At 36.5% G+C, this 10954-nt stretch overlaps 1 pseudogene; it reads left to right on the forward strand.

The window, feature by feature from the left end:
* Window positions 1-10040: 10040 nt before the first annotated feature.
* Window positions 10041-10741, forward strand: LOC132517942 (alpha/beta hydrolase domain-containing protein 17A-like; annotated as a pseudogene).
* Window positions 10742-10954: the final 213 nt, after the last annotated feature.

Genomic DNA, 10954 nt, shown 5'->3' on the forward strand with positions numbered 1-10954 from the left:
TCTAAAATAGAACTAGAATCTGAAGGACAAGTCCAATCACTAGTTGTGGCCAGCAGAGGGCAGCAGAAGGCTTCCACAGGCTGACTTGAGAGCAAAGGCTTCCAAGAGGAAAGCAGTCTTGTGGGAAGGTCAGAGAAGCAAACAAAAACCCCATCAAGCCCAGGGACACTGCCATTAGAGGGGGGAGAAGTCATTTGACATATGCAAGCACAAGCTAATTGTCACAGAGAGGGTGGTTCGATCCCATAAAGGACTTGATGGATTTATTCATTCATTCTACCACCAAGAAACGTGTTTAGCACCTTCCGTTTTGGTTTCCGTTTCTTCATTTACTAAGTGGCTCTAGTGCTAATAACAATGTCATAAAATATGTGAAAACTGCTTAGGGCTATTTGTGAAATATCACTGCAGGTTTTTTTTAAAAAACACATATCTCTTAAGATACAAGATATGAATCTTAAACACAGCATTTTAGGAAAACAACTGCTACCACCATAATAAAACTAACTACCTCTATAAACCTGTATTTTTGTTGTAAACAGCATTCTAAGTTCATATATCTTAAGTGTAAAAGATGTTTTTTTCCTTAGTATTAGGAAATGAAGGGCGATCAGTCACTACTTGAGCATGTAAAATCAGTGCACAAATAATCAGGGCTGTGGACTAAGAATGCCTTCTGGCACGTTTAACCTGAGACCTGGAAGAGGATTTCTCTGAAGCTGAGAGTTTAAGGGTCTGTGGTAGGACAGGTCCTGCCAGGTGATGGAGATTCTCAGACAAAGGAAAACTGCCTGTTGGAAGATTGTGACACAGACGAAAATGTGGGATATTCAAAAAACAGGAAGCAATCCTTGTGGCTGAGCAGAGAGGGTGATGGGGAGGGATTTATGGAATGTGACCAGGGAAATCAATCCAGAAAGACACATGTGGGGCTTGGAGGCTTTATTAAATACTTTGAAGCTTCTTATAATGTCATTTGGAAAGTTTTAGAATGAATTCAATAGAGAGAAATTAAACCAAACAAAATTAGAATAGCACTGTGGGATAGAAGAAAGGGCAAAGACTTGGGACCATCACAGTTTGGTGTGGATCTTGGCTCTACTACCTAAAAACTTGAAGGTCTTGGTCAGATAATTAACTGGATTTCTTTAAGCCTAACATTTAACAAAATAGGTAAAAAAGAGAAATCAGAATTCATGATCAGATGCATATTCGTGGAGTCATAAAAACTATGACCTTGTATCTGATAACAGCTTCATCTCAAGTGCAGACCTTATCTCTATAATTCTTACAGTTTCAGATGCCAAAACCTAGGCGCGGGATTGGTTTTGTCAATACCTATCTTAAATGTGTGAATGAAAAAACATAACACGGCTACATCTTAACAAATGCAGTGATGGTATTTTGCTCATCAAGACCTCAGAAACCATGGCTGAAGAAAAATTGTTGTGGAATGAGTTTGATGTTGAACCTCAAATGATTTGGGAAAATATAAATTTGTATGGTACAGAGCAGGAGACTTTTCTATCTCTGAAAGCAGGATTAACTATACAGTAAAACCCTCTATATGGATGTTAATATACCTGTTAATATACCTATTTCAAAATTATGACAATGGACAGATCTACATAACTGTAGATCTGCTCCAAAATGTGTAAAAATTTCCACAGTGACTAAATAAGGATAGAAGAAAAATAGAAAGTAGAGATATCACTAAGTCCCTCTTACCTATAGGTGATAATAACACCAGGTTACCAGGAACATATACTAGAGAGTTGTATTAATTATCCCTCCCTCTCTCCTATATAGACAATAACTACCACCACCATAATAAATCACACGAGTTCTAGAAATTCACACAAACACACACGCACACACACACACACACACGCTTGAAAATTGGCAAATGTTTTTATCAATACATTTACTTGCATAATGACATTTATTTGCATAATTTCAGACACATTATATATTGATTATTACAAAAAACCAAAAAAGGTTCAAAATAAAAAAAACAATCAGTTGCAAGCCAAAAATATCACGTGTGTGTGAATGTGTGCTCAGGTGGTAAACAGTAATAATAGGTGTTTAGTTGTTATAGTAGAGAAGGTGGGAATAGTAGTAGGAGAAATGGAGTTGACCATTAACAGTGGTTAAATAGGAGATAAGAGGCTACAGATAGAAGCTAAAGTTATGATTGCATGTGATCAAATTTACCTGTACCACATTGGAAACTGATCTATTACCTCATAGTCCAATCTACCAATTTGTCCAACAGCAAAGTCTCAGAAAAGAGCAAATGCCACTGCTTGTACTCAGAACCATGTCCAACCTGAAGAAGAGAAATGTCTACTTCTCTTCTATTCAACTTATCTTTAGGTTCCTGAAATCTTTTACTGCCTTGTTTGAACATTGGTGTGGGCTGAGAGATGCTAGTAAATAGAATAGGGCACCTCATAAGTAGAAATATAGGACCTTCTAAGTTTTCAACTATAGGCTGACTTCAAGGTTATCCAGCAATTCGAGTTTAGCACCCAAAAGGAGAGAAAAGGGCTAACTATATCCTCGTGGGACTTAAATATGAGTGTGTGAGTGTGAATATATTGGATTGACAAAAAGTGCCTTCAGTTTTTAAGTAAAAATAAGACACATTTCTCATTTTCACCAATAACTTTATTGAACAACGTATTCACCCTTTTGTTCCACTACCTTCTGACATTTTTCAGGTAACTTCATAATTCCATCTTCCCAAAACTTTTTATCTTTTTGAGCAAAGAACTGTTCCAGGTGCCTTTTACAGTCTTACAGGGAAATGAATTTTTTTTCCATTAAGAGAATTTTGTAAAGACCAAAATAATGGAAATCTGAAGGTGCAATGTCTGGTGAATATGGCGGATGAATCAGAACTTCCCAGCCAAGTTGTAACAGTTTTTGCCTGGTCGTCAAAGAAACACGCGGTCTTGCGTTATCCTGATGGAAGATTATACATTTTCTGTTGACTAATTCTGGATGCTTTTCATTGAGTGCCGCTTTCAGTTGGTCTAATTGGGAGCAGTACTTATTGGAATTAACCGTTTGGTTTTCTGGAAGGAGTTCATAATAGAGGACTCCCTCCCAATCCCACCATATACATAACATCACCTTCTTTGGATGAAGAACAGCCTTTGGTGTGGTTGGTGGTGGTTCATTTCACTTGCCCCACAATCTCTTTTGTTCCACATTATTGTACAGTATCCACTTTTCATTGCCCATTAAAATTTGTTTTAAAATCGGAACATTTTCATTATGTTTAAGTAGAGAATCACATGTGGAAATACGGTCAGGAAGGTTTTTTTCCACTTAACTTATGTGGAACCCAAACATCAAAGCGATGGACATAACCAAGCTTGTGCAACTGATTTTCAGCACTTGATTTGGATATTTTGAGTATGTTGGCTACCTCCCACGTGGTATGACGTTGATTGGTCTCAATTAATATCTCAATTTGATCGCTATCAACATCAAGTGGTCTACCCAACCACGGAGCATCGTCCTGTGAGAAATCTCCACACAAAACTTCGCAAAACACTTTTGACATGTTTGATCAGTCACAGCACCTTCTCCATACACTGCACAAATCATTTTTTGTGTTTCAGTTACGTTTTTACCTTTCTTGAAATAATAAAGCAAAATATGCCGAAAATGTTGCTTTTTTTCTTCCATCTTCGGTATTAAAATGGATACACAAAATTTCACCAAATTTGATGTCATTTTAAAAATGTACACTGATATGGCGTCTGTCAAATATAATGTAACAAAATTGTTTCAAATGCAGTTAAAGACAACAAAGTGCTACTAGAGCCATCTTACAGAAAAAAACAAATGAACCTTTTGGCCAACCAAATACTTAAAACTGCAGATAAGACTTTTAACTTTTGATCATGGAACAATAGAAATAATTAATCATACATGTGCCCACAAATTAAATCACAGTTAAGTAAAAGTATTAGTGATCAATGAAAACCAGATGAAAAATAAAACCAAAAGTAAACCTATTTTGCTACACATTTGTTATGGGCTTTTTAAAAACTTCTTGGACCCAGAAGTACATCAAAATTTAATTGTAAAACAGATAATTTAGCTGTTAGCAACAACAAAAATTTCACAATACCTAAAATGTTCAAATCTGTGTTCAGAGGACAAAAAGATACTTTCCTGATTAAATGAGACATTAAAAAGAAATGATCTATGAAATTAAAACAAGAACAGTTATGATGACAGTAAACAATATTTCAAATAAACCAGGGATGAATAAAAATGAAAGTTGAAATTTATTCATCAGAAAAAAAACAAAAATAAATTAAAAATTATTTAAAAAAACCTAATATCTGGTTCTTTTAAAACAAGGATGATTAGCTGTTTATAAAGATGAATGACAATAATTAATATGTTCTAAGGAAATGAAGAAATATATTGAAATATATTGAAATGGTAAAGTAATTTGAACAGTGATTACTCTGAGGGAAAATATTTAATATTTTAGTTTATCTATGCATTGTGGAAGTTGGAAATAGGATTGTTCAGTCTTAGGCACTGAGTTTTACACAGAAAAACAATAAATATGCCTTCTTTTCTGCAATCTCTCATACTGCTAATTTCATGCAGCTTAATTTTTTAAAGTATACATAATAATTTAAAAGTTTTGTAAAAATTAATATTTTATTATGAATTGAAAAAGCAGGTAACTTAAAAATATTTGTGATTATAAAAATTAATCTGGTTTTATTGCTACTGATGATTATGTTTTTGAATAAAACAAAGATAATTAATTTCAAAAACTTTCTGTGCCCTGATAGAATCTAAACTTGAATGTTTAGATATTATACTCTTGTTTTTTATCATCTGAATTACATCTAGGTAATTATATACCATTTTATAATAATTTATTGCATTGCATGAATATAAGTATTGATTTATTTCAGGATGGTGAATTTAAAAATTCTGTTATTATTTCTATTATAGATTGTCTTCAACCATATATTTAATTGATATAACTATCAATTTTCATAAATATATCATAGAGTCAAGTACTTTCTTAGAGATATAGTGCTTTTGATAAAGTTAAAAAATTTCTCAGCACAGCTAAAACACCCTTGAATGGTATGGTTTTTTGTACTTATAATTGAATTTGCCCTTTCTTGCACTATGTTGCCTTTTTTAATTTTTCACCATTTCAAATGTGTCTTGTTATTTCCTATATGTAGCCATATGCACACATACATTTGGCCTGAAATCGTCATTTGGTACATTCTTTGTTGAGCCCAGTCTAATCATTCTTTGCAGGAGGGATCCCAAACACACAGCCTTTACTTGGCCTGTCAGATGTATTTTGTTGACTTACCCTTTGGTTTCAAATAGTTTTAATTAGCTATCATCTTATATCTTTTATGATTCATCATATACACATTTATATATCAAATTTGTCTTGAAAAACTCAATTATCTGGTAAAATAGGGCCCTAATACCCTTATTACACCAGTACCTGAGGCTGAGAAGGGCTCCATTATGCTTTAGCCCTTAATTCCCAGCACTCTGCCTTAAGTATCACTGGTCATACATCCATGTTCATTCATAGTCTGGCCTCTGCAAGAATCTCTGAGTTTGTGACAAGACAGATTTAGGTGTTAAGTGTCACTTCCTCAGTGAAGTTTTGCATGATCCTCTTGGCTGGAGACTCTAGGAGAGTTTTCTGATGGGATTGCATGCCACTAATTGTGTGATGAGTCACAATGAAAACTGGAATATTTCATTGGCATTAGGATATTGGAAAGAGCATATGAAAGAGTATTTGAAACTTTCATGTTGATGTTGTCATTTACGTTTTAAAGCATATGTCTAAGTGAGGCATTCCGTGTTACTTCTTTGCATGAGGAAGTCAAGGAAGTGTGCAGACAGCAAGGGAGAGACAGAACCTGGGGCACATGCCCAAGGGTCTGTGGGTGGTATGCTTTTGAGGTCCCAGGCTAAGACCAATTGGTCAATTCAAGCCAAAATAGAGGAGTTTTGGTAAGCCCCATGGGGGTCGTATCTAAGGCATGCATCAGGAGAAGGCATTGGGAGATAGTGGATATGGTTGGCGGTTGGGGAAGTCACATCAGGAACTTAGATTTGCTTGGGACTCTCCTGGCTGCTTTCCAGGGCATGTGCTCGTAAGAGGAGCTAGTGTCAGTTTAAGGTCACTGCAGGCCACTTGGCCAAAAATATAGGTGCCATGGATAGGATACACAAAAAATGGAGATACAGGGATTGTTGGAAAAAATAGATTTTTGTCTATATTTCCTGGTTCTTACTTGTGGTGCCAGTGAATAATATCATAGTAATAATATTACCTTAACTCTTAAGTGAACCTAACTAAATTTCTGGAACATTAGAAATGCAGCCAGCCCTCCTTATCATTGAGTTTCTCATCCACGGATTCAATCAACTGCAGGATACAAGGACCAACTACAATAGGCCATTTTACATAAGGGACTTGAGCATCTGAGGATTTTGGTATCTGAATGGGCTCCTGGAACCAATCACCCCATTACCAAGGAACGGATGTAGATAAAATTAATAAGATAAGAGGTACAACAAATCATAAGAGAATACTGTGAAAACTTCTATGCCAACCTAGAAGAAATGGACAAATTTCTAGAAACATACAACCTGCCAAGATTAAATCAAGAAAAAATAGGCAATTTGAACAGACCAATCACTAGTAGTAAAATTGAATTTGTAATATTAAAAAAAAAACTCCCAGCAAACAAAAGTCCAGGACTAGATGACTTCAGAGGAGAATTCTACCAAACATATAAAAAAAACTTACACCTGTTCTTTTCAAATTATTCCAAAAAGTTGAAGAGCATGAAGCACTCCCAAATTCATTCTGAGGCCATAACCTTGATATCAAAAGCAGAAAAAAAAAACACTAAGAAAAAGAAAATTAAAAGACAATGTTTTGATGAATAGAGATGCAAAATTGTCAACAAAATATTTGCAAACAGAATCCAACAATATATAAAAAGAATCAACTTATGTGAAAACAGGAAATTTACCACAAGGACTTAGATGAAAAAGATGGCTTCTGAGTCAGCATACTATCAGATAAAACACTGAAATCATCATTAAGTTTCAATAATAATACTTGTATAGGACAATTGTGAGGAAGTAACCACAAAATACATATGGAAAAGCTTTGAAAAAATGTAAAGTTTTGAACTAACAGTAGAGGCTATGACCACACTCCTTATTCCATTCAGAAACTACTCATCTATCCCAATGTTTGCAAATGTGGAGCAGGATCAGATATTCTCACTGATATTTTCAATTCCATTGACTATTTCTGGTGCTAATATATATGTGTGTGTGTGTGTTTGTGTGTGTGTGTGTGTGTGTGTGTGTGTGTGTGTATATATATATATATATATATATATATATATATATATATATATACTTTTTTGTTGTAGTATCTGAATTGCCAAACTATTGTGTTCATCAGGCTCAGGTTCAAATTTAGAAGATGTATGAAAATATTTTTTAAAAATAGGAACTAAACTTAGGTTAACACAGAAAGCATTTATTGTTGCCAGTGGTAATTAACTTTAGGAAATGGAGAATTCTGAGAAAATGCAAAATAAAAATAAAATAAAGAGAAAAAGAGAATATATTTGTTGGCTAGTGGCAGTAATCATGAAATATGATGAATACCAAAATCTACTTTAAAGGATATAATGTGGGAAACATAAAGAGGAGGAGCCTTGTGGAAATAGAAGTAGATGCATAATTCTATGTTTCTAAGATAAAGGGAGAAGCAAGGTAAGGTGATCCTTTTATTAAGGATGGGAAGAAAATTGTAGGGTCTCTAAGAAGTAATTTATCAGTTTACAACTCTACATAAGATTTGTCTGATCTTTTGATCTTAGGTGAATAATGAAGTAAATGTTGGGTGAAGAAATAAAATCATGACATTTAAATTCATTATCACCTTAAAAATAAAGCATTTTAAAGTTTTGTAGAGAAAACAAGCAATTCCTTATTCTACAAATGATAATTTGATAAGTAAGCAGTGTTTTTGAAATTAATTTTTTATTTTTGGCTGCTTTGGGTCTTCATTGCTGCACGCGGACTTTCTCTAGTTGCGGCGAGCAGTGGATACTCTTCGTTGTGGTGCACAGGCTTCTCATTGTGGTGGCTTCTCTTGTTGCGGAGCATGTGCTCTAGGCACACAGGCTTCAGTAGTTGTGGCTCATGGGCTCAGTAGTTGTGGCTCCTGGGCTCTAGAGTGCAGGCTCAGTAGTTGTGGCACATGGGCTTAGTTGCTCCATGGCACGTGGGATCTTCCCGGACGAGGGCTCAAACCCATGTCCCCTGCATTGGCAGGCAGATTCTTAACCACTGTGCCACCAGGGAAGTCCCCTCATTGTTTTTAATAAAAGAAAATGGTTGAGAATTTTAATACATAATAATTAATCCAGAGCATAAATGAATGATACAATACACTCAAATTTTTAATATTAAGATCAATAAGCAAAACCTCATTTTATAATCTTGGCTAACAATCTCAACAGAAGTAAGACATGAATAAAATATAATTATTTTATGAAATTTTGTTTTAATTCTTGTTTTTGGTAGTTATTTATTCTTCAGGACAAATAAATAGTCTTATTTCCAAAGAATAAGTATAAAAGGACTTGTGGCTTTTTTCACATTTTATTTGGCTTGAAGTGAACTGACAAAACTAGATTATCAGGCATAGTCAACTGTATAGCTTTTCAATAGAGTATAGAGTATAGAGTTCAATAGGAACAGACACGTTAATGATTTTTTGTTAAACAAATGTCACTCTCCTTGCTGTAACATTGTGTTCATTCTTTAAGGAATACCTGTAGCAAGAGAGAGGGGCAATTATTCCTCTATAATTTGAATTAGTTTCATGCTTAAAGAGATGTGTAAAATCCTGTGTTAGTATGTCTTTTTTTTCTAGAGTACATAATAAAATTAATTACTCTTTTGGAAATGCAAGTAATATTTAGACTACACAAAAGTACTTTTTCTGTTTCTTATAGATGTAAAAGAATTAAACTATATTTATACATATATGCAAATTATTCAGTGTATTACTTGAAGTAATTAAAAATGTCCCTGCCCTCAAGAGAGTGTGTGAAAGTTAATTATTAGAGGATTGAGAAGGTACATTTTAAATGAAAATTGTTCTTATATATTCACATATATGATGTATAGTTTATATTTACATGATATACTCAATTACTGTGTCTATGTGTTGATAACAAATGAAAAGTGTGCACATAGGTAGTATAAACAGGTTTGACTGAAATGGATATTTGAATAAAACACCTGTGGCTCATGAAAACCATGCTTCAACACACTCTTCTTGGCACTTAAAAGAGTTAGATAATGATTAAATTTCCCACATAAATTTCAAACAATGCTATACTACATGGTTTTCAAAATTTAGTTTCAGATGACATTTGACGAGTGGTACTTGTCAGTCTTTCCTGGCTACAAGTAAAATACCAAGGGAGGTGTGCATAAACGTATAACAAAGGCTAACCACCTGAAAACTAAGTGCAATAGTTGGTATCTTACAATTTCAGAGGGAATTCCCCATAACAATAAATCCTGTAAAAGTAAAAAAGTGCATTGATGAAGCAGAAGTGATACACAGCTCAAATGAGTGGACAGGCAATAGGTGAAGAGTGATAAAGCTACTTTGAATTTTGGAAAACATAGTCTCCACAAATAACAGGAGGTGAGCCGGAGAAAGGAATAGCCGTAGCATCAGTGCCTGGTGGAATTTAGACTTTTTCATCATTGCCGGCTCTTCTGATTGTCAGAGAACTATGTCATGGGAGGAAGAGGAGAATGAAGGGAATTCAGTCTAGTAGAGCATTATGAGTTGTGCAGCCGTGTGTCTAAGAAGAGAAGCAATCAATGCCCTGTGCTCAGAGAATAGCTCCAGGAACAAGCTGTGTACCGACCTCAGGAGGTTGGTGCCTGCCATGAACGGCCTGTTGGTAAACGAGCTCTGCTGCCTCTTCTGCTGCCCGCCCTGCCCTGGCCTCATCACCGCCAAGCTCGCCTTCCTGCCTCCAGGGCCCACCTACTCGCTGGTGCCGGAGCCTGAGCCCAGGCTCGGTGAGCCAGGGCCGCCCCTTCGGGAACCTTGGCCGGAAGCCCCCGGGGGCACTGGAAGCTTCACCTGCTGGAGCACACCAACTTCTGTACAGCCAGCGCAAGCTGGACACCATCGAGGTCTTGGCCACCAAGAGCAGCTGGGGCAACCACGTCTCCTGCATGTACATGTGCTGCGTGCCCAGCACCAGGTATACGGCTCTCTTCTCGCAGGGCAACACAGTAGACCTGGGCCAGATGAGCAGTTTCTGCATCGGCCTGGGCACGCGCATCAACTGCAACATCTCCTCCAACTACTTCGGCTACAGGGTGAGCTTGGGCAAACCCTTGGAGAAGAACCTCTATGCCGACAGCGGCCTGGCAGGCCCTGCGCATCAGGTACGGCATCAGCCCAGACAGTGCCGTCCTCTACGGGTACAGCATCATCAGCACGGTGACCACCGTGGACCTGGCCTTGCGCTACCACTGCGCCATGGTGGTGCTTCACTTCCCGCTTACCTCGGGCATGTGCATCACCTTCCATGACACCAAGAAGACCTACTGCTGTGACGCATTCCCCAGCACCTAGAAGGTGTCCCAGGACGCTCTGTGTCTTTATTCCTGTCCTGCCCCTAGGTTCTTCACAACCTTTTTGTTTTTGTTTTTAGATTCCATATATATGTTAGCATAAGGTATTTGTTTTTTCTCTTTCTGACTTACTTCACTCTGTATGACAGGCTCTAGGTCCATCCACCTCACTACAAATAACTCAATTTCGTTTCTTTTCATGGCTGAGTAATAT

This window comes from Lagenorhynchus albirostris, chromosome 3 (genome assembly GCF_949774975.1).
Source record: "Lagenorhynchus albirostris chromosome 3, mLagAlb1.1, whole genome shotgun sequence".
Lineage (NCBI taxonomy): Eukaryota > Metazoa > Chordata > Mammalia > Artiodactyla > Delphinidae > Lagenorhynchus > Lagenorhynchus albirostris.